The sequence below is a fragment of the Sapajus apella genome, unplaced genomic scaffold (genome assembly GCF_009761245.1).
Source record: "Sapajus apella isolate SASKATOON/1434 unplaced genomic scaffold, GSC_monkey_1.0 scaffold11, whole genome shotgun sequence".
Classification (NCBI taxonomy): Eukaryota; Metazoa; Chordata; class Mammalia; order Primates; family Cebidae; genus Sapajus; species Sapajus apella.
Window position 1 is genome coordinate 33,826,051 of NW_022436951.1, and position 27,108 is coordinate 33,853,158.

Below are 27,108 nucleotides of genomic sequence, written 5' to 3' on the forward strand. Positions count from 1 at the left end.
AAATGCAAATCAAAACTACATTGAGATACCATCTCACGCCAGTTAGAATGGTGATCATTAAAAAATCTGGAGACAACAGATGCTGGAGAGGATGTGGAGAAATAGGAACACTTTTGCACTGTTGGTGGGAGTGTAAATTAGTTCAACCATTGTGGAAGACAGTGTGGCGATTCCTCAAAGACCTAGAAATAGAAATTCCATTTGACCCAGCAATCCCATTACTGGGTATATATCCAAAGGATTACAAATCGTTCTACTATAAGGACACGTGCACACGAATGTTCATTGCAGCACTGTTTACAATAGCAAAGACCTGGAACCAACCCAAATGTCCATCGATGATAGACTGGACAGGGAAAATGTGGCACATATACACCATGGAATATTATGCAGCCATCAAAAACGATGAGTTTGTGTCCTTTGTAGGGACATGGATGAACCTGGAAACCATCATTCTCAGAAAACTGACAGAAGAGCAGAAGATCAAACACTGCATGTTCTCACTCATAGGCAGGTGTTGAACAATGAGAACACATGGACACAGGGAGGGGAGCACTACACACTGGGCTCAGTTGGGGGGAAATAGGGGAGGGACGGTGAGGGGTGGGGAGCTGGGGAGAGATGACAAGGGGAGAGATGCCAGATATAGGTGATGGGGAGGAAGGCAGCAAATCACACTGCCATGTATGTACCTAGGCAAGAATCTTGCATGTTCTTCACATGTACCCCAAAACCTAAAACGCAATAAAATAAATAAATGGGAAAAAAAAAGAAAAAAGACATTTCAAACATTTTTCTCAATCATTTTACAACCTGTGCACCCTATCTGAGGAAGTTACTAGAAAACATGACCAACAAAATCCAAGGTATAATCCAAGATAAAAAGAAATAAAACATAAGGAAATTCAGAAAATGTGGCATCCAACATTAAAAAGAGTTAAAAGGATTCCCAAGACGATAGTGAAGGTGGGGTCTGAAAATGGGAAGCAGCCAGCAGACTTAGAGAGAAATCCCTCCAGGCAGCTCAGAGCAGCCAGAAGCCTGGGAGGAATTCACACCAGCCAGCAAGAGGGAGGGTGCCATGGAGCATCCTGAGACAGGAGTTACACAGTGGAAGGAGAGGCTGGTGCTGAAACAGCGACAGAGGAATCATATGTAAGAAAGATAAACTCGTGATAATAAACTAGGAAAACATGTATGAAGAACATGTACATAGTAATAATGTAAATATTAAATATTGATCTAAACAAAATTATGATGCAAGTATATTTGGAAGATTAAAGAAAGGAGAATTGGAAAAAAGAAGAAGTCAGTTGGAAGATTCATACGAGAAGCTAAATTCCCACCTTTAATTATAAGGAGTCAATAGATTACAGCTAAAACTGAAAAATTAAGAAGCAACAATATAAACATAATTATTAATGATGTAGAAATAAACCCCAAAATAACAAAAAAAAGTTGAATATATTTTCCTTTAGGGAGAAGGAATGAGGTATATGTTGTGGTGAGGAGCTTCCAGATTTGTAACAAACCTTTTAAAAATTACTGAACACTTTAAAGGCTGGGCAATATAATGATTTTAAATATTAAAAGCAAATTTTAATAATTAAAATGAATTTTAATAAACATACATAAGACAAATTTTAAAATAAACATTAAATATTAGAATATATTTTAAATTAACAGAAGTAAAAGTAAAATTATATGTAAAGATTGTATGCACCAATTTTAATAATTAAAACTAAATTATGAGACTAATCCAGCCTGCATGTGTGTACTCACACATGCACACACATAGATATGTGCTAGTGGTGTGCCGTAAAGGCTTAAGAAAAGGAAGAAAAGGAGGAAAGCACCTCCACAGGAGTTATGGGCACAGGGTAGGCAGGGGAACATTGGGACTGGGGAGGAAGGCATACCTTTCCCAACTGGACTGGTTTACAACAATTTTATAACCCATGCCCTTGATCAGAGCATAGATAAATGACAGTAAGTTTGAAGCCGTCTTCTCTGGACACCACTGAGCAGCTCGTGCCTGCCCGTCTGAACACCATGACAGGAGAGGGTCTAGGGCTGTTTCTAGAACACAGGACATCTCTTTCCTACCCGAGCTTGGCATTTTGCACGCACACCTTCCCCTCGAAGATCTATCAACTCTGTGATGTACTTTCAGTCCTGTCTACGAGAAAGTCGGAGTCCTCAGGCAAATTTAGAGCATACCTCTTTAGCTATAATGCCCTGAGCTGGACCTTTAGCCTCCATACTCATTGCTGCAGTGTACAGTTGTGTCCCACGTGGACGTTTATTTTCCACTTACTGCTGCCATTCTAACTTACAGGCAGAACTTCCCAGGTACACTCTTTTCTTTAATCAGGTGATTCACCTAAATTCTAACATGAGCTTCATATGGAAAAATGCCCACAGTGTTCATCGATGCCTCAAACAAGCACCCTGTTACTCCGATAAATAGAAGTATAGTATGTGTAGCCGAAATATAAACAGCAAAATAATATCAGTATTAAGTATCCTCTCCTATACTTGGTTAATTGTCACGGTCATCCAACATGACTATCCTTTCCCAGGCCCTTTTCTAGAACATGACCCAGTGACATACATCTGCACTGCAGCAATATGAAAAATTGGATTTTACAGGTTTAAATTTTAAAATTTGTATATAAATATTCCTATAAAAATCAGTATGTCTACAAGCCAAGTCACCGTGATTCATCATACTCACACCTTTGTATGTATTGTGGATGTCGGCATGAGTGACCATGACTAAGCCATTTCCTTTGCAAAATGATGCTCTCCCCCGAAAGCATCATTATTGTCATAAATCATTGCATTCTCTCTTATTGCATGTATAGCACTATCAGCCTTGACATCCAAACCTCAGCTTAGGGAGCGAGGCAGATATGGCTTACACAGGGTGATCACAAAACAATCTTCTCCTCTGGATGAGATTACATTAAAGAAAAAAAAAATACTCCCAGGAGGATGGATTTCCTAGCAAGAGAACACAGAAAACATCTGGATTTTCTTGTTTACTGATCACTAAAGAGCAATCAGATGACAGATGTTCTGAGAAACTGCCAACCTGAACTGAACTAAATTGATGACTTGCAGAGGTAGAATTAAGGTCCCTTTCCTAACCTCCTGGGCCAACCAGGATTCCTCAGCACAACTTTTTTTCTCTTTCTTAAAGCACAAATTTAACTCTTTATGGGAATGTTGCTGTTTGACTAAAATCTGAGTAGGGGAAATTTACTTTGGGAACATTAGTTGCCTTAATATTTTAATAAATTTTTTTAAAAGATTTCCAGCTCAGGTTAAAAAAAACAAGAATAGTCTTTGTGACAAGCAACTTGCAACAACTTATGCAGTTTCTAAATATAAAGTATGACCAATTTATATATAAGTATACAAGAAAATAATTTCCCTAAACCCAAAGATTTGTGTATACATATATATATACATATATATATACACACATATACATATATATGTATGTATACATACACATGTATATGTATGTATACATACACACATGCATACACACACATTCACAAATATTTGTTAAACCAAATAGAAAAATTCTGAAAATTAGAACTGATTTATTATTTATTCAGAAAATACATTGAGAAAACTGAATCCAAAATAAACAAACAACATTTCTTCTGTTCTAGATAGGGTTATGTCCAGGAATAGGAGTCAGGCTTCCTGAACTGCAAGAGGACTGCGTTTCCTTCATCTCACCCCACTGCAGGTGAAGGTCTACTAAAGTACTGCGAAATTACAGTCCCTGCTTCAAAGCCATCTCAGTCCCAACTATTAATCAGAAGAAGTCAGAACTCTGTATCTAGGATGACTATATATTTTATCTTCAATTCAAATTACACTCCCCTGTTTAACCAAAACAAAACTTCCTCTTATATCAACAAGTGTAATCTCTTTTCTTGTCATAAAACAATATGAGTATACTACAATGAAAAGAGACATTTAAGTAGTTTTGGATAACTAACAAGAAAGCATATTTCAAAAGTAATAGAATTCAACAAATAGCTAGAAAAAAACCACACACACTAGGATCAATATTAATGGGTTAGTATGATTTACCAAGCCAGAGAAGTTTAATTAAATTAAAGATAAAACTGATGAGAAGCTGCATACTTTTATATTCTATTTTTATTGCAGCTTATTAAGGAAACATATGGACAATTCAAATGTAGAATATGAACTTTTCAAATTTTATAACAGGATTGCAAATCAAAATGATGTATTTAATAAAATTTCCTATTAAATTTTCAGTTTTTCGAAGAGCTCCTTTCTTTTGTAATGCCTCTTTTGTCAGTAAAATTAATCAAACCTCAGCAGAAAATCAAAATAACTTTTTTTTTGTGATTAATGTTAAAACACCATGATGCCATGGCAGGTTTCACAGAGATGTAATATCTATTCAGTTTCCAACAGAGGTACATTCCTGAGCTCAATAGACCCTGAGTCCACATACATTGGTGTAAGTCACATCTATGTTGGTTTCCAAAGGGATTTCAGTGATTAATTTGTTAGCAGTTGTAGACTACAAAAAGATTTTGTTCTTTTCTCCTATTTTGTGGATTTTAAAACTCAGAGAAAAAAAGAAAAAAAAAAAAAAAAAACGGAGTGAGAGCCTCTGACATAACAGATTCACCATGGAGACAAACTGTACAAAATAGTATCCAGTACATTTTCCTACACTGTTCATACTACACACCCTAACTCTTAGACCAGCCTTGTGGAAAATCTGCTTAGTTATAAGACAAGTAGCCAATAAAAACATCCTGAACCACTTTGCATGCCAAAAAAACTATCCATTAGGGTGACTTTTAATAGTAGATGAAGACCAGTGGTCCCTCAGCATGTATGACAACCTCTACATAATTTAACATCATAATTAGTAGTGGTATTGTGTCTATATTTGCCATTCAGCCTGTTTTTCCAAAATTTCTTTTTTATATCATTTACAAGCTTTATTACATCAATCAGCAAGGATTCCCATGAATTCACTGGAGGCATAAGAAATCGTTTTGAACACATCATGGAGAAATGGGTCCATCTGACCATCCACGTCCATGTTCACTCCCTGCTTCACAGGATTGGGGTCGTTGTCTGAATGGAGGGAGTTCATCATGCCTTAGTACATAGTTGGGATCCTCACATATTAAGACTATAAAGGATTATATGCCAACTTCAAAGTGCAATTCCAGTTGCCCTAGCAGTGGAAAGGGGCCTTACAAATACAAAGTCTAGTGTTTAAAAGACAGTTTGAAAATCCATCAGTGTTAGCACAGACAAAAGAGTAATGTCTCAGATGAAGCGGTAAAGTGATGGCTAAACGTGATGCTTTGGGGTGACAAAGGGAGGTGCTGGAACTCTGTGGTAGGCTCTGCCAACACAGAAACAATGTGAATAAGATTATGCTAATGGTTTATTCTGTCATATGCTAAAGGTTAAAATATAACTCAGTGCCATTGACTCTCAGTAGCGATCTTTCAACCGATAAAGCTCATCATACTCACTTAGGAGGAAAATGTATAATAATGACACCTCTACACTTTTGTATTTAAATCTATTATTGCCTGGGCTCAAATCCTTAAATTCACCAAATAGACCTTTCTTTCATCTGAAATTTGATGAATTGAGAATGGTGTTAATAAAGACATATCTATTTTCCAAATGTATTTAAATTATATTTTTATTTTGTGTCAGAAAAAACAACTCTCACACTGTGTTTCTCCTCCACTTTCAGAACACAACAATCACCCCAGGAGACTTCTATGGCCAAATGTGTGGATACTCTCCCCCACTGCCAACAGTGAACACTGGCTGGGTGTCCTTCAATTCAACTTCAGCACTGTCCACCTAGAGAGAGTGTCCCATCCCATAGGTTGAGGGCTCAGGGCTTTTCTTCCTCCAAGTTGTTACTTTGGGTCTCCGGAACCTTAAGTGGCTTCAAGTTGGGGTCCCCAAGACCCCCTCTTTGGGTTTAATTTGCTAGAGTGTCTCACACAACTCAGAGAAAAACTTAACATTTACCAGTTTACTAAGAAGGATCTTTGAAAGGATATAAGTAATCAGATGAAGAGATACATAGGTGTGAGGTCTAGATGAGTCCTAAATGCAGGACCTTCTGTACCCATGGAGTTGGGGTAGGCCACCCTCACAGCACGTGGATGAGTTCTTCACCTTCCTGTTGGCCTCCACATGTCCAGCTTTCCAAAAGCCCTCTGAACCCAGTCGTTTTGGGTGTTCATGGAAGATTTGTGATATCAGCATTCCTTCCCCCAGTATAGGGTACAGGGTGGAACCCTCTCAGGGGAATTTCCTAAGATCCCTAATTAGATAGGTGAGAGAAGATTAGAGTCCTGAGTTGGGGTAGGAGAAAGAGGGCAGTAGAGACATTCAGTTCCCCGGGGCCTGCTTCTGTGAACTAACACACCCAATATTATGACAAAAGATTTTAACAAGAGCTAGGGGAGTTATGCGCTAGGGACTAAGGACAAAAACATATATATCAATCATAACACAACATATTCCTTGTAGGTTAAAAAAGTTTTTAAAAATTTAGACTTAGGAAAAAAATTTTCTTTAGCCAATATTTTTTCTTCCAAATGAAAATTGAGCTTTCACACTGAATATATTGGCTCCTGAGATTGAGAGAGAAAAATGTAGATCCATAATTGCTTGACTTTTGTCAGATAGGGTCAATAATAAATATGTCAATCATATTGGATACAGAAGTCAATTCACAGAAAAAAGTAGGTGGAAGGCATTTAGACCCAGCAGCCTCCACAGGAAAGTTAGGCTCTGCTTGCAATTCCTGGAAGAGGTGCTGAAGCTCCTGACTAGCCAGTCCATGGGCACTCTACACAGGAAGCCAGGCTCCATCCCTCCCACCAACCAGGACAGGTCGGACAGCATGCAACCTGTGAATAAATAAATGAGTGCCTAAATGAAGAAACAGTAATGACAACTCTTGGATAACAAATACCTTTTGGTTAGTTCTTAGAAAAAGATTACCTGAAAAAGACTCTTCTAAACCAAAAGCCACATAGGAAAATGCATCCTCAAACAGAAATTGAATCAACCATATCTCAAAATGTGAATTTGGGAGTAATTTGTGGCATCTGGCTTTTATATTTGATTCTGAATAATGTATTTGGTTTTTAAATACTGAGTCTATAATTCATGCTTTCTCTTTCATCAAGTTTGAAAACTAGTAAATGAATATTTTCCTTAAACCTTCTGTCATCTAGATAGTGATAGTCACTGTTGTCATGGTCTAATCTCATTTGAAACTCTCTTCTGCTTTGAAGAAGTAAGATCCCAATCCCTGGGGCAGCCTCAGGGTCTCTGAGTTGGTCAAATTTGAGGGTCCTGGTCTTGCAATCTCTGCACAAGAGAAGCCCAGGACATGACACACGCTTCTCAGGCAGATCTCACACAGCAGTGGCTGGAGTTCCTAGTTTTAGGGTAGGAGTCTAGTGCTGGGTGTCCTGGCTCTTCTTGAAGTCTGGGGTGACCCTGTAGCTCAGTGTACTGAACAAGCAACTTGAAGTAATGGCTCTTACTTATGCCTCAGAAGCTAAACAGTGAAGCCTGCCCTGGTTTACAGCTCTCCAAGTTCCCTTATATTGACATCAAAATTCCCTTTCTCTGTGTTTTATTGACATGGATCTGTCCTTTGCTGTGGCCTCCCAGGTGGATGTATTGCACAGTATCTGGCTGAATAGCCTCCAGGAGGATTGGGGAAATAAATGTTCAGAAGTTTTACTATCTTTGCAGGATTCTTCCAATTGCGCACTTCATCTGGATTCAGGGAAGAGGTCCCCAGTCAGTTGTGTAGGATGCAAAGCTGCCAATAATTTGGTCAGATAAGACTTGGCAAGATCACGGATCTGAATGCAAACAGATGGAAGCCTGGACCCGCAGCACTACTTTCTAGAGGGATGTGGGGTAATCAGCCAGCAGGAAGAGGGAAAAGATAGCTGGGCTCCCTTCCTTATCCTGCAGACCCAGCTCTTGTGCCCCAGGACACTTCCCTTTCCAAGGCACCCTTGATTCTTGGTGGCCCTTTTGCTTGATCGCCCATGGTTATTTTAGTATTTGCATTCTAGGGCTGTTTTACCCCCGCTATGTTACCCCACCCACCAAAGCTGGTATGTATGCACACATTGGGATTATTTTCATTGCTTATTGCTTTTATAAATGTAATCAGCCTAGGTGATAGCCTTTTAATATTTCCTTAGGGGATATGATAGCTAACATCTGGAAAAAAGAGAGAACTAAGAGCCTTTTAATTTTTATCCTGGTTTCTGTGAACCATAGATTATTATTTCTTCCATTTCTCTAAATCTTTGATGATTGCTATCAAAAGAGGAGTAAAAAATCATGCTACAGTTTATGTAACGAAACTGAAATTTCTATGCTCAGCTACCAAGGAATTAAGAAGACAATATAACTCAAGTGATCATCTAGCCAATGCTATTGTGCTTTTCAGATTTACTCACCTGTTCTGTGAATTCACAGCCAAGGTGCTATCATGATGGACTTGAATTTTCTCCATTCTCTGAGTCTCCCTCATGAGGACCCTAAGGGCAAGCCACACATTTCATAGGCAGGAAGCAGGGAGGACTATGGCATTTCCTAGGTCTAGAATTAGACAGTGGTGATGGCTGTGCAGCTTTGTAAATGTAGTAAAATCCACTGAATCATATACTTTAGGAGGATAATTTGATGGTATATGAAATCTATCTCAATTTCAAAAGGATATTAAGTTAAATTGCACTCACCAAGTGCAAATATTATTCTTATATTTTTATATAAACTGGAATACTTATTGGATATCATTGGGGAGGTGAAAGAAAGAGAAGGAAACCCCCAGAAATTCCAAACTTTTAACAGTCAGGTAATTAAGGAGAAAAATTAAAAGTTATAAGTAAGAAAGACACAAATGAATATATACAATGTCACTATGGCAAAGATTACCCCATGAGCTACTTGCCAATCACAACGTCAACCAAAAGGCTAAAGTCCTCTTTGAGTTCATGACGCTTTCTATGTGTTGGATTAAAATTATCCCCTCCTTGTGACACTTCTTAACGTAGAGGCTGATCCCCTGAGAAAAGCCCTGGGAGATCCTCTTCATCCTGGAAAACAAGACAGTGGTTAATGCTGCAACTCCCTCTTACTTCTCATACTCACTAATTTTTAATGTCTTAAAAAGTCTCTCAGGACCTCGTTGTGCAAATACCAACATTCTTGTATTAGGAAGGTGTCAGTCTACCCCTTAGCTTTATAGCTCCAAATAAACCAAGAAACAGAAACCCTATGGAAGCATGAATTATAAATGCATTAATTCCACTTCTAATTTTCATCATACACATTCTTCATAAAGGCTTTAAAATGGAAAATAAACATGCTTTTAGAAGGAGGTCTCAAACTTCCCTGAGCATCAGAAATACCTGGGGGGGCTTATTAGCACAGATTGCTGAAATTTCCCTGAGTTTATGATTCAATAGGCCCAGAGAAGAGCTGAGATTTACATTTTGAAATTACCAGGTGATACTGATGTTGATCCATTTTTGTAAGTGAATCTTACTAAAATCGCACTAAAAACTCTGATTTAGGGAATGGTGAACATTAAATTATATGTCATTTTTTCCCCAAAGACATGAAGAAAGAGGATCTTCTCTTCATTAAATAATGAAGTATATCATGCTTCTCTCTTCAGAATTTTTTCTTCTGTTCCAGGACTTATTTACAGGCTTGTGGAGACTACGAAACAAGCTCTAATGATGAGGTTGCTATTTGCTTGCTAATCCAGTTCCTCCTTATCCTGGATCCCAGCTGGGAAGAAGACTGAATTTAGTGATCCCCTCCTCACTTCTATTTTAGAATTATTTTATCTGTAACTTTTCATAAAACTGCTAAATCACCATTAGAGGCTGTATAATTTTTATTCTATTAGTATTACTGAAAAAAATCAGTAGATTTAATTTTTTAAAAATGTTTTGCCACCATGTCATAAGTTATTGCTGTTTTATTAAGAGAACAGTGTGGCTTCCCTCAAATCTCTCTTTGCAGTGTTCATCAGTACTACACTTAGTTTTCTTTTTATTAGCCAACTTGATGATGATTCTGGATATAGAGGGTTTTGTTTTGTTTTGTTTTTGCTATTTTTCCAATTTGATTTGCTCTGAGTCGCTCTATCCAGCTCATCAGGCCCTTTCAACAGACATTAAGAATTCTTTATCAGGGTCTCGGCATAGTTTGGAACTGGTGCAAAGTCAGCTACAGAAGCAAATGCTTGCCAATTTATCTCAGCACTCTAAGGAGCCTGATTTCTGTGCTCAAGGAGATAATGGCACCCTATTAATGTGCAGGAGTTCTCTAGTAGAAGCCTGATACCACGAATAGTACTGAACCCTACATATATTACATTTTTTCCTATATAAACATACCCATGATAAAGTTTAATCTATAAATTCAGCACAGTGAAAGATTATCAACAATAACCAAAATAAAAAGAACAATTACAACAATATCCTGTAATAAAAGTTATGTGAACATGGTCTCTCTCTCAAATTATCATATCATACCACAGGTAACAGAAACTTCAGAAAGTAAAATTGTGGATAGGGGGATCTATTGTTTATTATGCACTTCTGCATACACTACAAATTAATGCCTGAGAATATATACTCATTCCTGTTTATATCAGGCTGATAATTGTTGGATTATAATTTAAAAATTTAAAATGTGGGGAAACTTAGAGAGCCTTTGTGAGCTTGAAAACAGAAGATGAAAGTAAGCCTGCGGTCTGTCCCTTATTGTGGTGGCCCGCACAAGGAAATCTGAGAGAAGATAGTACGCCATCTGCACAGGTTAGCTGTGTTACACATACGTCCTCTCTCTTTCTAACCATTCTTTTCACCACCCTGCCTCTCCTCTTTCCTGCTTTGCCTTTGCTCCCTCTTTCGGCTTTCCTGATCTTGTTCTTCTTTCCACACTACTGTCAGATCATAGTCTCTTGAAGTTTAGTTAGAGTCCATTTTTGTAAGTGAATCTTACAATTGCACAAGTGTCATATACAATTCTCTAAAGTATCATGGGTAACACACTTGCTTCTTACATTTACTGAAAACTGACATCATTATATAACTATTAAAAATTGCGGTTGTTCTCGTGGGTTTAGAGAAGGAATTTTCAGCTTCACTGTGTACCAGAATTACCTGGAAACCTGGTTACAAGTGCAGATGCTGGGCCTCCAGCCTTGAGAATTTGATTCTGTAGGCCTGGGGTGAGTAAGATGTTTCTAATGCTGGGTTTGAGTAAATCAATCTTTCTTTCTTCTCTCTCTTTGTCTCTTTCTCAGTTTGATTGAATTTAAAGTAAGCAAAAGTTACTCTCTTTTTTTCTAAACAGAAAAACATTGCTCAAATAATAAAATTTATTATATCTATAAAATAATTTCTACATGCAACAAATCCCCATGGATTATAGTAATAAGAAAAATATGAGGCCAGGATTCCACTCCCTTGCAGAAGGCAGCATGGTCCAGAGGAAGAGGATTAGAATGGAATGGCAGGAGGATTGGATGATACTGTTTAATAATAATGTCAAATTTAATAAAACTTTAAAAAAGTATTTATAAAGCTATGAATGCTGAAAAGGAGTATTTAAGTAAAAAATGTAAGGGAAATAAATGGAAACATAATAATAGCAACACCTTTAATAAAGTGATTGAATACAAGACAAACAGATAAAGCAATAACTTTTCTTTATATACAGAATGTATAACCATTTAGAAATAGATATAAAGACACAGCTTTAACCATAAAAATATAAAATTCTTGGGAGCAAATATTTGGCAACAAAACAGGCACAGATACATACACTAAAACTGTCATATTTCAAAGAGATCATAAAAAATGCCCCCAGGGACCACAATGTCACACAGACATCAGCTCTTCTTCCATGAATGAGCAATTGTTCACAAAATGTCATTACCTAAATAAATAATGTGTTAAACTGGAAAAACTGATTCTAAATTAAATGCACGTTAATCCATTAAAGTAACGAATAATTTTTTTTCCAAGTGCGAGTTGGAGATTTTTGTACTCCAGATTCTTAGCACAGGAAAAATAATCTATGTACAAAATGATTCAAGTGTGCATAATAAGTGAGGCATTTCTAAATTAACGAGTAAATTATTACATATTGAAAAATTCGTTCTGGAATAATCAGCTTCTCATTTGAAATATACTATATTTTTACACCAAAAAGTCAATCCCACATGAAATAAAGATTTAAATGTTAAGAAGTAAATTTTCTAGAGTTCTAGAGTAAATTAGAAAATAATATTTTTTGACTTTGGATTGGGAAGTATTTTTCAAAATAGAATAGAATGTTCAGAAGGAATGAAGGGGAAAAATGACAGATTCATTGTGCAACATTCAAAAGCTTACACACAGACACACACCCACAATAGAAACAATTAAGAAACAAGACTAAGGTACAGAATAGAAAAAATATTCAGACCACATTGCAATCAAATTAGAACTCATGATTAAGAAATTCACTCAAAACCTCACAATTACATGGAAATTGAACAACCTGCTCCCAAATGACTCCTGGGTAAATAATGAAATTAAGGCAGAAATCAAGTTCTTTGAAACCAATGAGAACACAGACATAATGTATCAGAATTTCTGGGACAGAGTTAAAGCAGTGTTAAGAGGGAACTTTATAGTACTAAATGCCCACATCAGAAAGGTGGAAATATCTCAAACTGACATCCTAACATCACAATTAAAAGAACTAGAGAAGAAAAAGCAAGCAAATTCAAAAGCTAGCAGAAGACAGGAAATAACTACAATCAGAGCAGAACTGAAGGAGACAGAGACATGAAAAACCCTTCAGAAAAATCAATGAATCCAGGAGCTATTTTTTTGAAAAAAATAACAAAATAGATAGAATAATAGCTAGACTAATAAGAACAGAGAGATGAATCAAATAGACAAAATAAAACATAATAAATAGGATATCACTGCTGATCCCACAGAAATACAAACTACCATCAAAGAATACTATAAACAACTCTACATAAATAAATTAGAAAACCTAGAAGAAATGGATAAATTCCTGGACACATACACTTTCCCAAGACAAAGGCAGGACAATGTTGAATCTCTGAATAAACCAATGACAAGCTCTGAAATTGAGGCAGTAATTAATAGCTTACCAACAAAAAAAGCCCAGGACCAGGTAGATTCACAGTTGAATTCTACCAGAGGTACAAAGAAGAGTTGGTATGACTTTTTCTGAAACTATACCAAACTATTGAAAAAGAAGGACTCCTCCCTAACTCATTTTATGAGGCCAGCATCATCTTGATACCAAAACCTGGCAGAGACAAAACAAACAAACAAAAAATTTCAGACCATTATCCCTGATGAACATCAATGCAAAAATCCTCAATAAAATCCTGTCCAACTGAATCCAGGAGCATATCAAAAAGCTTATCCACCACAATCGTCAGCTTCATCCCTGAAATGCAAGGCTGGTTCAACATGCACAAATCAATAAACATAATCCATCACATAAACAGAACCAATGACAAAAACCACATGATGATCTTAATAGATGCAGAAAAGGTCTTCGATAAAATTCAACATCCCTTCATGTTAAAAACTATCAATAAGCTGGGTATTGATGGAATATATCTCCAAATAATTAGAGCTATTTGTGACAAACCCATAGCCAATACTATACTGAATGGCCAAAAGCTGGAATCATTCCCTTTGAAAACTGGCACAAGACAAGGATGCCCCCTCTCATCACTCCTATTCAACATAGTATTGGAAATTCTGGCCAGGGAAATTAGGCAAGAGAAAGAAATAAAGCATATTCAAATAGGAAGAGAGAAATTCAAATTGTCTCTATTTAAAGATGACATGATTCTGTTTAGAAAACACCATCTTCTCAGCCCAAAAACTCCTTAAGCTGATAATCAACTTCAGCAAAGTCTCAAGACAAAAAAATCAATGTGCAAAAATCACAAGCATTCCTGTAAACCCACGGTAGGCATGTAGAGAGCCAAATCACGAATTATCTCAAGGATCTGGAAACAGTAATTCCATTTGACCCAGTAATCCCATTACTGGGTGTATACCCAAAGGATTATAAATCATTCTTCTATAAAGACACATGCACACATATATTTATTGCAGTACTATTCACAATAGCAAAATCTCCCATCATTGATAGACTGGAGAAAAAATCTGGCATATATACACCATGGAATACTACACAGTCATAAAAAAGAATGAGTTCATGTCCTTTGCAGGGACATGGATGAAGCTGGAAACCATTAATTTCGGTAAACTAACAAAGAAACAGAAAACTAACACTGCGTGTTCTCATTCATAAGTGGGACTTGAATAATGGGAACACATGGACAGAGGCAGGGATACATCACACAGCAGGGCCTGATGGAAGGTGGGGGACAAGGGGCGAGAGAGCACTAGGACAAATGCCTAATGCATGCAGGGCTTAAAACCTAGATGACAGGTTGATGGGTGCAGCAAATCACCATGGCACATGTATATCTCTGTAACAAACCTGCATGTTCTGCACATGTATTCCAAAATTTAATTTTTAAAAAAGTGGAAAAACATTACAATTGATATCGCAAAATTGCAAAAGATAATCAGAGGCTACCATGAACAACTATACTGTCACAAACTAGAAAACGTAGAGACAATGACTAAGTTCTAAAAGCATACAGAAACAGGTATTAATCATAACGTGTAAATATCAAAATTTGCATATACTGTTAATGAAAAAGTAAATTTATACAATCGATTTAAAAATGGCTTGGTGTTAGTTACTAAATGTCAACAAATCCTAGGATCCAGACATTGCACCCCTAGATGGAATTCCATTCCTAGGTATTTAGCCAACAGAAACTTATGAATGCCTGTGTGCCAAGCAATAAGAGCAGAGGTTGGGAAGAATCTTACCCTTCAAGGGTGTGTTGGGAGTAGGGATTTCATGCAATGACAAGAAATGAAACAGATTGAAAACCAGAACTGATGCTTTCAGATCTATTTAGTAATGACTTTTATTCTCTGGACACCTTTATTGGGTTTATAAATATCTGGATGCTCTTTTAAAGTATTTTGTCTTGCAGCTGTGGTTTCAACTGAGTTGTTATACGCAGTGCTGCATTGTCAGGGCTCTGGATATAATAACTGTGGGTTATAGAGTACATGATACTTGCGGTGAGCCTGCTTTGATGATTTTACTTATCAGAATCCTATCCAGAGGCACCTTCTGCTTGCCTTTTTAAAAATCTCATCCAGGTTCAACGTTCAAAAGTGTTCTTTTGTGGTCATCCCTTATTCGATTGAGGAACAGTATCTAATTTGATAATATAAGAGCAATTTTCTAGTTATAGTGATAGAAGAAAAAGACATTGTTATTTTTACTTTTCTTTTCTCTGAATGTACTTTTGCAATCAAAGACAGATTCAATGATTTTGTAGAAAAGCTGATAAGCTTTAGCACAACTTCCTAGCTACCCTTAGGCCCAGCAATTATTATTTCATGGTGTTGTGATGCATGTTGTGTACTTTCTCCAAACTCTCTAATACAGGAATCTATTTTACTCACCTGTAAGTTGATCCCAATGACAGAGAGTGAATGAGAGTTTACAGGTCCTATGCCTGAGAGTAAGAAGATGCTCAGAGAAAATGGTAATCCAGACCATTCACCTTCTACCCATCTTCTTCACCTTGGTACATTGGACAGTGTTATTTCACTTCACTCTGATGACCCCAGCAACCCTCATCCCCCATCTTGATACTTCCTTTGCTGTTGGAAGAAGTATGTAGACAGCTCTCACCAAAGAAATAAAGTATGTTTAAGCTGAGATCATTAAGAATGAGCCTGTTTTCTCCACCCCCTTTTCTCCCATCCCAACTGGATGTCAATGTTCTGTGGGACCTTAATAATTACATATGGAAGATGTGGAGCTCCATGAGACTGAATCCGTCAAAATCCTACCCTACCGACAACCAGCAGCAACCATGTGGACTATTGCATGAGCAAAAATACAGTATTTTAGTGTGTTACATTGCTGAAATGTGAGGATTATCTGATACCAAACCTAGCAGTGCCTACTTAACAGAGATTTAAATAGCTTTGTTAGGAACATGAGTGTGAAAATATCTCCTGATATCCTACTTTCAATTCCTTTAGACACCCAGAAGTGAAATTGCTGGATCATATGGTAATTTTATTTTTTGTTTTTTGAGAAACCTCCATACTGTTTTTCATAGCTAATATACCATTTTAATTGCTACCAACAGTGAATAGGGTTCTAATTTGCTCTCTCTCTCTCTGTGTGTGTGTGTGTGTGTGTGTGTGTGTGTGTGTGTGTGTTTAGTAACTATTCTAATTGGTATGAGGTAATGTATTATTGTGGATTTGATTTACATTTTCTTAATGAGTAATGAGATTAAGCATCTTTTCATATGCTTAATCATTTGTATACATTATCTTTGGAGAAATGTTGATTAAAGTCCTATGCCCACTTTTTAAAAATATATACATTTTTGTATTCTTTTTTAAAAAGAAGAATACATTTTTTTATATTACATTTATTCTCTACATTTTTTGTATTCTGATTTTTAAAACAAAATATATTTTTGTAGGTTTTTTATTCTTTATATTTTAAATTGACAGATAAAATTATACATACTTACTGTGCACAAAATAATGTTTTGAAGTATATGTATATTGAGGAATGACAAAATCTAGCTAATTAACATGTGCTTTACCTCACATAGTCATCGTTTTATGGTGAGAACACTTTACATCCATTCTCTTAGCTTTTTTCACATAATATAATATGTTACTAACTATAGTCAGCATGTTGCACGCTATATCTCTTGAATGTGTTCCTTCTGCTTGATGTGATCAGCGTTTCCAGATCTCCTCATCTCCATACCATCCATTTCAGCCCCGGATAATCAACATTCTCTCCACTTCTATGAGATCAGCTTTTTCCATTCCACATATGAGTAAGATCATGCAGTGTTTGTCTTTCTGTTCCTGGTTTATTTCACTTAATATGGTGTCCTCCAGATTTATCCATGTTCTTACAAATGGCAGGACTTTCTTCTTTTTATGGCTGAAGAGTATTCCACTGAGTATATACATCAAATTTTCTTTATCCATTTATCTATTGACAAATACTTAGGTTGATTCCATATTTTGGCTATTGTGAATAATGCTGCAATCATTATTGGAGTGCAGATATCTCTTTGAAACGCTGACTTCATTTTCTTTGGCAATATACCCAGTAGTGGGATACTGGATCATCTGGTATATTTACTTTAAAATTTTTGAGAAATGTTCATGTTATTTTTTATAATGGCTCTGCTAACCTACATTCCCTCCAATAGTGTACAAGGGCAACTTTTTCTCCACATCCTCACAAACACGTAATCCTTTGTCTTTTTTATACTAGCCATTCTAAGAGGTATAATATAATATCTCATTGGGGTCTAAATTTGCATTTCCTTGATTATTTGTGATTCTGAACTTTATATTTCGCCATTTGTATATCTTCTTTAGAGAAATGACTTTGCCTATGTCATAATACAGTTATCTGGTTTTTTTTTTGCAATTTATTTATTTTGGGTATTATTTCCAAATAATAATAATATTTGGACATATTACTATTTCCAAATAATAATAGTAGCGTTGGATACTATTTTGGATATTAATTTCTTATCAGATGTATAATTTGTAAATATTTTCTGCCATTCTGTAGGTTGTCCCTTCACTCTGCTGTTCATTTCCTTTGCTGTGCAGAGCTGTTTAGTTTGATGTAATCCTATTTGTCTATTTTTGCTTTTGTGGCTTGTGCTTTTAGGATGGTATTTAAAATGTCTTTGCACAGAAAAATGTCATAGGAATTTTTCCCTTTATTTTCTTCTAGAACTTTCGTAGATTTGGTTTTTACATTTAAGTCTTTAATTCATCTTGAGTTTATTTCTGTATATGGTGTGGGATAGTAATCGGATTTCATTCTTCTGCATGTTACTACCCTGTTTTCCCAACACCATTTAGCAAAGAGACTGCCCTTTTCTCATTTTGTGGTTTTGGGACCTCTTTTGAAGATCAGTTGGCTGTAAATGTATGGATTTGTTTCTGAAGGCTCCATTCTGTTCTGGTATGTGTTTGTTTTTATGCCAGCACCATTTTGTTTTGGTTACTATAGCAAAAATTGAGTTAGTATATTTGAAATTGTGTTAATATGATGCCTCCAGTTTTGCTCCTTTTGCCTAAGACTGCTTTGCCTATTCAGGATCTTTTCTGGTTCCATCTATTTTATTCCAGTATACATATATTTTTCTACTTTGTTGAAGAATGCCATTAGTATTTAGATAGAGATTGCATTGATTCTCTAGAACACTTTGGATAGTGTTGACATTTTAACAATATTAATTATTTCATTTCATTAATATGAAATAGCTCTCACTTATTTGTGCCTTCTTCAGTTTCTTTTCACAATGTTTCAGAATTTGTAATGTGTGGCTCTTTCACTTCTTTGGTAAAGTTCATTGTTAAGTATCTTATTTTTGTAGCTATTGTAAATGAGTTTTTAAAATTTTCTTTATTTGTCATTAGTATATAGAAATGGTATTAATTTTTGAAAGTCAATTTTATATATTGCAACTTTACTCAATTTTTTTATTTGTTGTAAAAAATGTTTCACTGCTTTTTGTAGGGTTTTCTATACATCAAATTAGGTCATCCACAAACAGGAACAATTTAACTTCTTCCTTTCCAATATGGATGCCTATAATTTTTTTTTTCTTTAGTCTAATTGCTCTAGCTAGGACCTTCACTTCTATAATGAATAGAAATTTTGAAAGTGGGCATTCTTGCCTTATCTGACAGGAAAATCTTTCATCTTTTCCCCACTGAGTATGATGCTAGCTGTGGGTTTGTCATATCTACCCTTTATTGTGTTAAAGTACATTTTTTTCTATACATAATTTGTTGGCAATTTTTATTATGAATGTAGAATTTTGTCAAATAATATTTCTGCATTTACTGAAATAATCACGTTTTATATTATTCATTTTGTTAATGTAGTGTATCACATATTCTGATTTGCATGTGTTGAACTGTCCTTGCATTCCTGGGACAAATCCTACTTCATTATGATGAACAATGTTTTAAATGTGCTGTTGAAATAGGTTTGCTAGGATCTTATTGAAGATTTTTGAATCTATGTTCATCAGTTTCCTATTTTTGTAGTGTATTTATCTGGGTTTGATTTGAGAAAGATGTTGGCCTTGTAAAATGAGTTTCAAAGTATTCCCTTCTTTCAAGTTTTTGGAAGAGTTTGAGAAGAATTAGTATTAGTTCCTCTTTAAAGGTGTGATGGAAATAAGCAGTGAAGCCTTTAGGTCAAGGGCCTTTCTTTGAAGACATACGTTTTATTACTGATTCAATCTCCTTACTTGTTGATCTGTTAAAATTGCCTACTTATTCACAATTCAGTCTCGGCAGGTTTTATGCATCAAGACATTTATCTATTTCTCCTAGGTTATTCAATTTGTTTCATATAATTATTCATAGTATCCTCATGATTTTTTATATTTCTATTATATCAGTTATCATCCCTCCCTTTTCATTTATGATTTTATTCAGGTCTTCTTTCTTTTTTCTTAGTTAGTTTAGATAAAAGTTTATTGATTTTGTTGATGTTTTCAAAAACTTACCTTTTAGATTTATTGATTTTTCTATTATTTTTCTAGTCTCTATTTAACTTATTTCTGCTCTGATTTTAATTATTTCCTTCCTTCTACTAATTTGGAGCTTAGGTTTTTGTTTTTCTAGTTCTTTGAGGTGCCATGTTAGCTTGTTTATTTAAGTAATTCTTTCTTTTCTTTTCTTTTCTTTTTTGATGTAGGCATTTATTGCTATTACTTTTCCTCTTAGAACTGCTTTTACTGTATCTCCCAGGCTTTGGTATATTGTGTTTCCATTTTGTCTCAAGAAGTTTTTAATTTTTTAATTTATCCATTGACCCATTAGTGGTTCAGGAGAATGCTGTTAATTTCTATGTGTTTGGAAAGTTTTCAACATTCCTCCTTTTATTAATTTCTAGTTTTATGCCGTTGTGATCAGAAAGTATACTTGATATTATTTTAATTTTCTTAAATTTGTCAAGACAATTTTCTTGTAACCTAACATATCTATGCTGGAGATTTTTCCATGTTCTGTTGAGAAGAATGTATATTCTGCAACTGTTAGAAGGAATGTTTTCTCCTGGTTTACATTCTCATCAGCAGTGAGGATGTATTCCCTTTTCACCACATCTACGCCAACATCTACTGTTTTGTTATTTTTTAATTATGGACATTCTTGCAGGAGTAAAGTGGTATCGCATTGTAGTTTTAATTTGAAGAACAGTGTGGTGATTCCTTAAAGAACTAAAAGTAGAACTACCATATTATCCAACAATCCCACTACTCAGTATCTATTATTTTCTTTTGGATACATACCAAGTAATGGGATTGCTGGGTCAAATGGTAGGTCTAAGTTATATGAGAAAATTTCAAATTGCTTTCCACAGTGACTGAATGAATCTACATTCCCACCAACAATGCATAAGCATTTTATTTTCTCCACAGCCTTGTCAGCATCTATGTTTTAATTTTATAATAATAGCTACCCTGACTTGTATGAGATAACATCTCATTATGGTTTTTATTTGCATGTCTCTGATGATTAGTGATGGTGAGAATTTTAAAAAAATTTTTGGTCACATTTTTGTCTTCTTTTGAGAAGTTCTGCATATGTCTCAGGGGAACAACCTGGGGAACCCAGCAATGACACATACAGACCTATTTCAGGTGCAAAGGTAGTCCCGGGTGCCTTTCATCTCCCAGGAAAAACTGCATCTATAGGACCTCTCCTCTTGACTCAGGTCTGTGATGGGAGGGCGAGCACAGTTCCAGCACCTATTGCTGAGGTGCTTTCCACAGTTCTGTCTGTGGAACCTCTCCATTTTCTGGTCCAAAACTAGAATGCCTGTGCAGCCATGCTGTCAGGTAGGCAATGAATGGCTGACTTTGTGTGCACTCAGGTTAAAAATGGCATTCTGCCTTCAGCTCCAGGTTCAGGAAACTCTCTGCAGCTTTTCCCAGTGTCGTTACCTTACAGCGTCTCCAAGCCTGTCCCCCAGTTAGCTCCCAGGCTTGGGAGAAACAATGTGCTCTCCCTGGACCTGTGTTACTCATCCCAGTGGAAAGTTGTGTCACAGAGAGAGGTTCTCTGGCTCTCTCATGTGCTGGGGATTACTCACTTTTATCAGACACTGCCACGGAAGCTATTTGTCCACATTTTCCTCCTCAAGGTCTAAGGTGTCCTTCACTATTCTGGTGCATTCCCATTTTTCTTCTTGAATAACAGCTCATGAAGTTTATATTTATGCAATAAGGTGCTATTTCCAAGCGGCTGAGGCAAGCTAGAATCCTCTAATCTGCCATCTTGGAAAACAAACAAAGAAAAGCTTTCTAAAATATTTAACCACTTTAAGTCTTTGGATTGGAGATTTTAATTCATGTACATTCAAGGCAATTATTGATAGGTAAGAATTTACTATGATGCCATCTTTTATTGATTACTAGTAGTTTTGTTGATTCTTTGTTACTTCTTTTTTGCTGTCTTCCTTCGCGGCTAAGGGATTTTCTCAAGTAGTATGTTTTGATTCCTTGCTTTTCAGATTTTGTGTATCTATTATAAGCTTTTTTATTTTGGTTGCCATGAGCCTTACAAAAAATTCTTATAGTTATAATTTATTTTAACCTGATAATAATTTAATTTTAATTGCAAAAATCTCACCCCTAAACCTGTTTTGTAATCAGATTATTTTTGTGATTGTTGAATTTTAGAATTGCTTTATATGTTCTGAACATTAATAGCTTATAAGATATATAATTGCAAAATTTTCTCCTATTTCACAGGTTACGTTTTCACTCCATTGAGTGTTTTCTTTAATACACAGAACTTGTTTTTTGTTTTTATTTAACATTTCCTGGTTATTGATAAAGCTACAAAAACAATCCAATAACGATAGGATAGACTTTTTGACAAATGGTGCTGATATAACTGTGCATCCACAGGTAGAAAACAAATGAATCTTGGCCCATACCTTACACCTTATATAAAAATTAACTCAAAATGGGTTATGGCCTTATATGTAAAACATAAAACCACAAAACTTTTAGGAAAAAAATAGAAAATATTTATGGTTTCTGGTTAGGCAATAGTTGTTACATTTTATACAGTAGGTACAATCTGTACAATCTGCACAATCCATAAAAATAGTTGGTAAATTAGACTTCATCAATGTTAAAACTTTGTTTTTTAATTACAGAACTTTTGTTTTGTGAAAGATGCTATTAAAATATGCAAAGACAAGCTATATATAATGGGAAATGTCTGCAAATTACTTATACAACAAAGAACTGGAATACAGATTATAAAAAGAACTCTCAACAATAAAAAAATCTATTGAGAAAACGAGCAACAGGATTAAACAAAAAATATTTAACCAGAAGGGATGCACAGAAGTCAAATAAGCACATGCAATAATGCACAAAATGATAAGCCTTTATAGAAATAAAAATTGAAATCACCATGAGATGGATAGCACTACACATAACATTAGAATGGCTAAAATATGAAATAGCGGCAACCACTTATTTGGGGAATAATATGATTTTGATTTTCCCCTGTAAATCTCATGTTGAAATGTAACCCCTAATGTTGGAGATGAAGGTTAGTGGGAGATAATTAGCTCATGGGATGGATCCCTCATAGTTTGGTGCTCTCTTCAAGATAGTGAGTGGTTCTCATGAGATTTGTTTGTCTATAAGAGTGTGGAATGCAACCTCTCACACCACCCCTACGACACACATTTTCTTTCTTGTTTTGGCTCTGGCCATGTCATGTGCCTTCCCCTGCTTTGCTTTTTGCCATGAGTAAAAATTATCTGAGGTCTCCCCAGAAGCAGAGAAGATGCCAGCACTATATTTGTGCAGCCTGCAGTACCATCATACAATTACATTTATTTTCTTTATAAATTACCCAGTCTCTGATATTTCTTTATAACAGTGCGAGAATAGTGTAGCATAGGAAAAATATAGAGAAACTGGATCACTCACACATTGCTGTAAAAATGTAAAATGCTATAGCCATTCTGGATAACCATTTGATCATTTCTAATAAAAGTAGACATGCAACTACCCACAAACTGCATTTTTGGTAATTTATTTCAGAAAACTAAAACATATTCTTACATAAAAACTCACAGATGAATGTCTCTAACAACTTTATTTGTAATAGCTAAAATCTATAGTCAGCCCAGACACCCTTAAACAGGTAAATCATTAAACACACTGTCTCATATACAGATGATAGAATACGACTCAGCAGTATAAAGGAACTAGCTGTTGATCTGTTCAATAGCTTGGATGAATATTCAGGGAAATTTGCTGAGTGAGAAAAGCCAATCTCAAAATATCACACACTACATGATTCCATTTATGTAACATTTTGCAATGTCAACATTTTAGAAATGGAGGCTAAATCACAGATTATCACAGGGAAGAAAATTTATATATTTATTTATTTATTTTGAGATGGCGTCTCATTCTCTCCCAGGCTGGAGTACAATGGTATGATATTGGCTCACTGCAACATTCACCTCCCAGATTCAAGCGATTCTCCTGCCTCAGCCTCCCGAGTAGCTGGGATTACAGGTGCCCACCACAATGCCTGGCTAATTTCTATATTTTTAATAGAGACAGAGTTTTGCCATGTTGGCCAGGCTGGTCTCAAACTCCTGACCTCAGGTGATCCACCCACCTCAGCCTCCCAAAGTGTTGGGATTACAGCTCCTAGCCCAAGTGGATTTATTAAAGGCAATGTAAAAGAGCTTTGTAATTATGAAACTTTTAGAATCTTTATTGTGATACAGATACTGAAAACTATATATGACAAAAGTGTATAGAACCAAATACCTATAGACACACACATACACACTCTCTCTCTCTGTCTCTCTCTCTCTCTCTCTCTCATGGGCATGCACTGAGGAAAGTTGAATGAAATCACTGAATTGTATCAATGTTAATATCTTTGATGTGATATGATATTTTACAAGATGTTGCCTTTGGGGGAAAGTGGGCTAAGGGTTCATGGGATATCTGTATTCTTTCTTATAACTGCGTGCAAATGTAAACTTTTCTCTATTAAAAATTTCAATTTAAAGAATAACACTTTCAAAACCTCTGGGTGCCTTTTCTTAATCACACAAACTTTCTCAGGCCTATAATTACACATTGTCATACTCCTCAGTATTTTGTTTTTGTAGAGCAGTAAAGCCTTATTATTATTATTATTATTATTATTTTTGTGTGTGTGTGTGTGTGTGTGTGTGTGTGATGGAGTTTCGCTCTTGTTACCCAGGCTGGAGTGCAACGACGCGATTTCGGCTCACCGCAACCTCCGCCTCCTGGGTTCAGGCAATTCTCCTGCCTCAGCCTCCTGAGTAGCTGGGATTACAGGGACGCACCACCATGCCCAGCTGATATTTTGTATTTTTAGTAGAGATGGGGTTTCACCATGTTGACCAGGATGGTCTCAATCTCTTGACCTCGTGATCCACCCACCTCAGGCCTCCCAAAATGCTGGGATTACAGGCGTGAGCCACCGCGCCCGGCCCGCCTTATTCTTTTTTAGTTCAGAAAGTAATGTTATTACTGATGTTTTCAATCATTTTTGGCTTGTCCATCTGGTAAACAGAAACCTACAGTTCTCTATAAGAAAATGAAAACGAATGGAAGTATTGAAAATTGGAAGCACCACATCCACAACAACATCTATTATTTAAATTTTTTTTGATTATGGCCATTCTTTCAGACACATTTATAACAGCACAATTTGCAATTGCAAAAATATAGAACAAGCCCAAGTGCCCATTTATCAACAAATGGATAAAGAAAATGTGGTATGCATATACAATGAAATATTACTCAACCATAAAAAGGAATAAATTGTCAGCATTTGCAGCAACCTGGATGGAATTAGAGACTATTATTCTAAATGAAGTAACCCAGGAATGGAACACCAAATATTGTATGTTCTCATTCATAAGTGGGAGCTAAGCTGTGAGAACGCAAAGGCATAAGAATGATACATTGGACTTTGGGGACTTGAGAAAGAAGTTGGGAGTGAGCGAGAAATAGAAGACTACACGTTGGGTACAGTATACACTGCTTGGGTGATGAGTGCACCAAAATCTCAGAAATCACCACTAAGGAACATATTCATGTAATCAAATACCACTTGCTCTCTAAAGACCTATTGAAATAAAGAAAAAAATTAAAGGATGGCAAAGAATCTGCACAGTTCTCATTTGCCTCCTGATTAACAGTCTACAGCAATCTTAAACACAAAAAGCTTTGGCCATGCCCTTGCCTGGTCATAAGAAAAAAATGAGAAGAAACAGAACTCTAATTATTTTAAACGCCCTGTACCTTATTCACTGGGTTTCTTTGCTGAGACCTCCAGAAACTTTCTCTGGGGCATAAGCATCAAAAATAATACCATAGACTCCACACATGGGGCTTTGCAGTTAAACGCACAACTCTGCAAGGACATCAATGAGGTGGGCTGAACCATTTGTTTCATCCCAGGAAGGCAAATCTTAACATTCATTAGTATTGATTTAACTGTCTGGAAATGGCAGCTACTAATTTTAATCATTTCATGACATCTAGCTTTTTGCAATTCAATGGTCTTTTTCTGGGTCACTGCTCTGAGAATTTCATCACCATCATACATCACTACATCCTGACATAAATTACTTTACCTTATATAGTAAAACGTGCTTCTTAATTTGACTTTGATGTTGGTTTACTTGCCCGAATTGCTGCTCAAGATGGGTTTAGCTTGAGTAATTCTCCAGGTTTAAAACATATTTTGTTTCATTCATCGGACTAAAGAAAAACACTGGAAAGAATTAGGTTTGCTTTAGAAAAGAGCAACTCTGGCATGGAGATACCTGGGGCATCTTAGTTTCCAGGGATGCAGGGAAGATGAAGGCAGGTCCATGTACATACCTTTTTGTAGAAAGACATCAGAATAAAATTCTAAAGCCCAAAGTGGAAGCAGAGTCATACATTATTTCCAGACTGAAGTCTGGAGTCATTCTAGTGCTGGATGAGACAATGGGGGCAAGGCCAGCCTCACCCTAATGTGGGGCAAAAGCTGTGGGGTTAACTTGGAGGTTTGGGGTATACCTTTACAAGAGAGCTGTAGTTATCTATTCCAGTATCCTTTGCTCACCCATCCTTGTTAATGAGACTTCAAATTTGTTTAGGGAAGCAGTGTGCCCAGCTAAAGGATAGCAAGGTGCTCAGCAACCCTTGAGACTAAATTCTAGCTAAGAATTACTAGCAGGAATTTTGGCTGAAACATGCATCCATTCCTCAAGAAGGATTAAAAGCAAGGCCTTTCCTCCCTTTCTCCTGCCTCCTGTCTGGAACACAGATAACTAAAGATCGGTAGACATTTTGGGTTAAGAAAATGCTGCCTTTGCAATTAAGATATACAAGTGACATAACAGAAGTAGTCTGGATCTCCAGTGGTCCTGGAGATGCCAAACCAGCCCTGGATCATCTCCTTCAAGAATTATTTTTCACAAGAGGACATTAACCTTTTTAAAATTATTTTCCCTGTAACTAGCAGGGAGACAGATTTTCTTTTTCTTTTTTTTTTCCCCATTTATTTATTTTATTGCATTTTAGGTTTTGGGGTACATGTGAAGAACATGCAAAATTGTTGCATAGGAACACACGTGGCAGTGTGATTTGCTGCCTTCCTCCCCATCACCTACATCTGGCATTTCTCCCCTTGCTATCTCTCCCCAGCTTCCCAGCACTGTTTACAATAGCAAAGACCTGGAACCAAC

At 36.1% G+C, this 27,108-nt stretch overlaps 1 long non-coding RNA gene across 1 annotated transcript; it reads right to left on the reverse strand.

The window, feature by feature from the left end:
- Positions 1–4,143: 4,143 nt before the first annotated feature.
- Positions 4,144–11,694, reverse strand: LOC116552389. Its single transcript, XR_004269361.1, has 3 exons — positions 11,274–11,694; positions 8,550–9,188; positions 4,144–7,431 (listed from the first exon to the last, which is right to left on the reverse strand). It is a non-coding gene; the product is annotated as an uncharacterized LOC116552389 (long non-coding RNA).
- Positions 11,695–27,108: the final 15,414 nt, after the last annotated feature.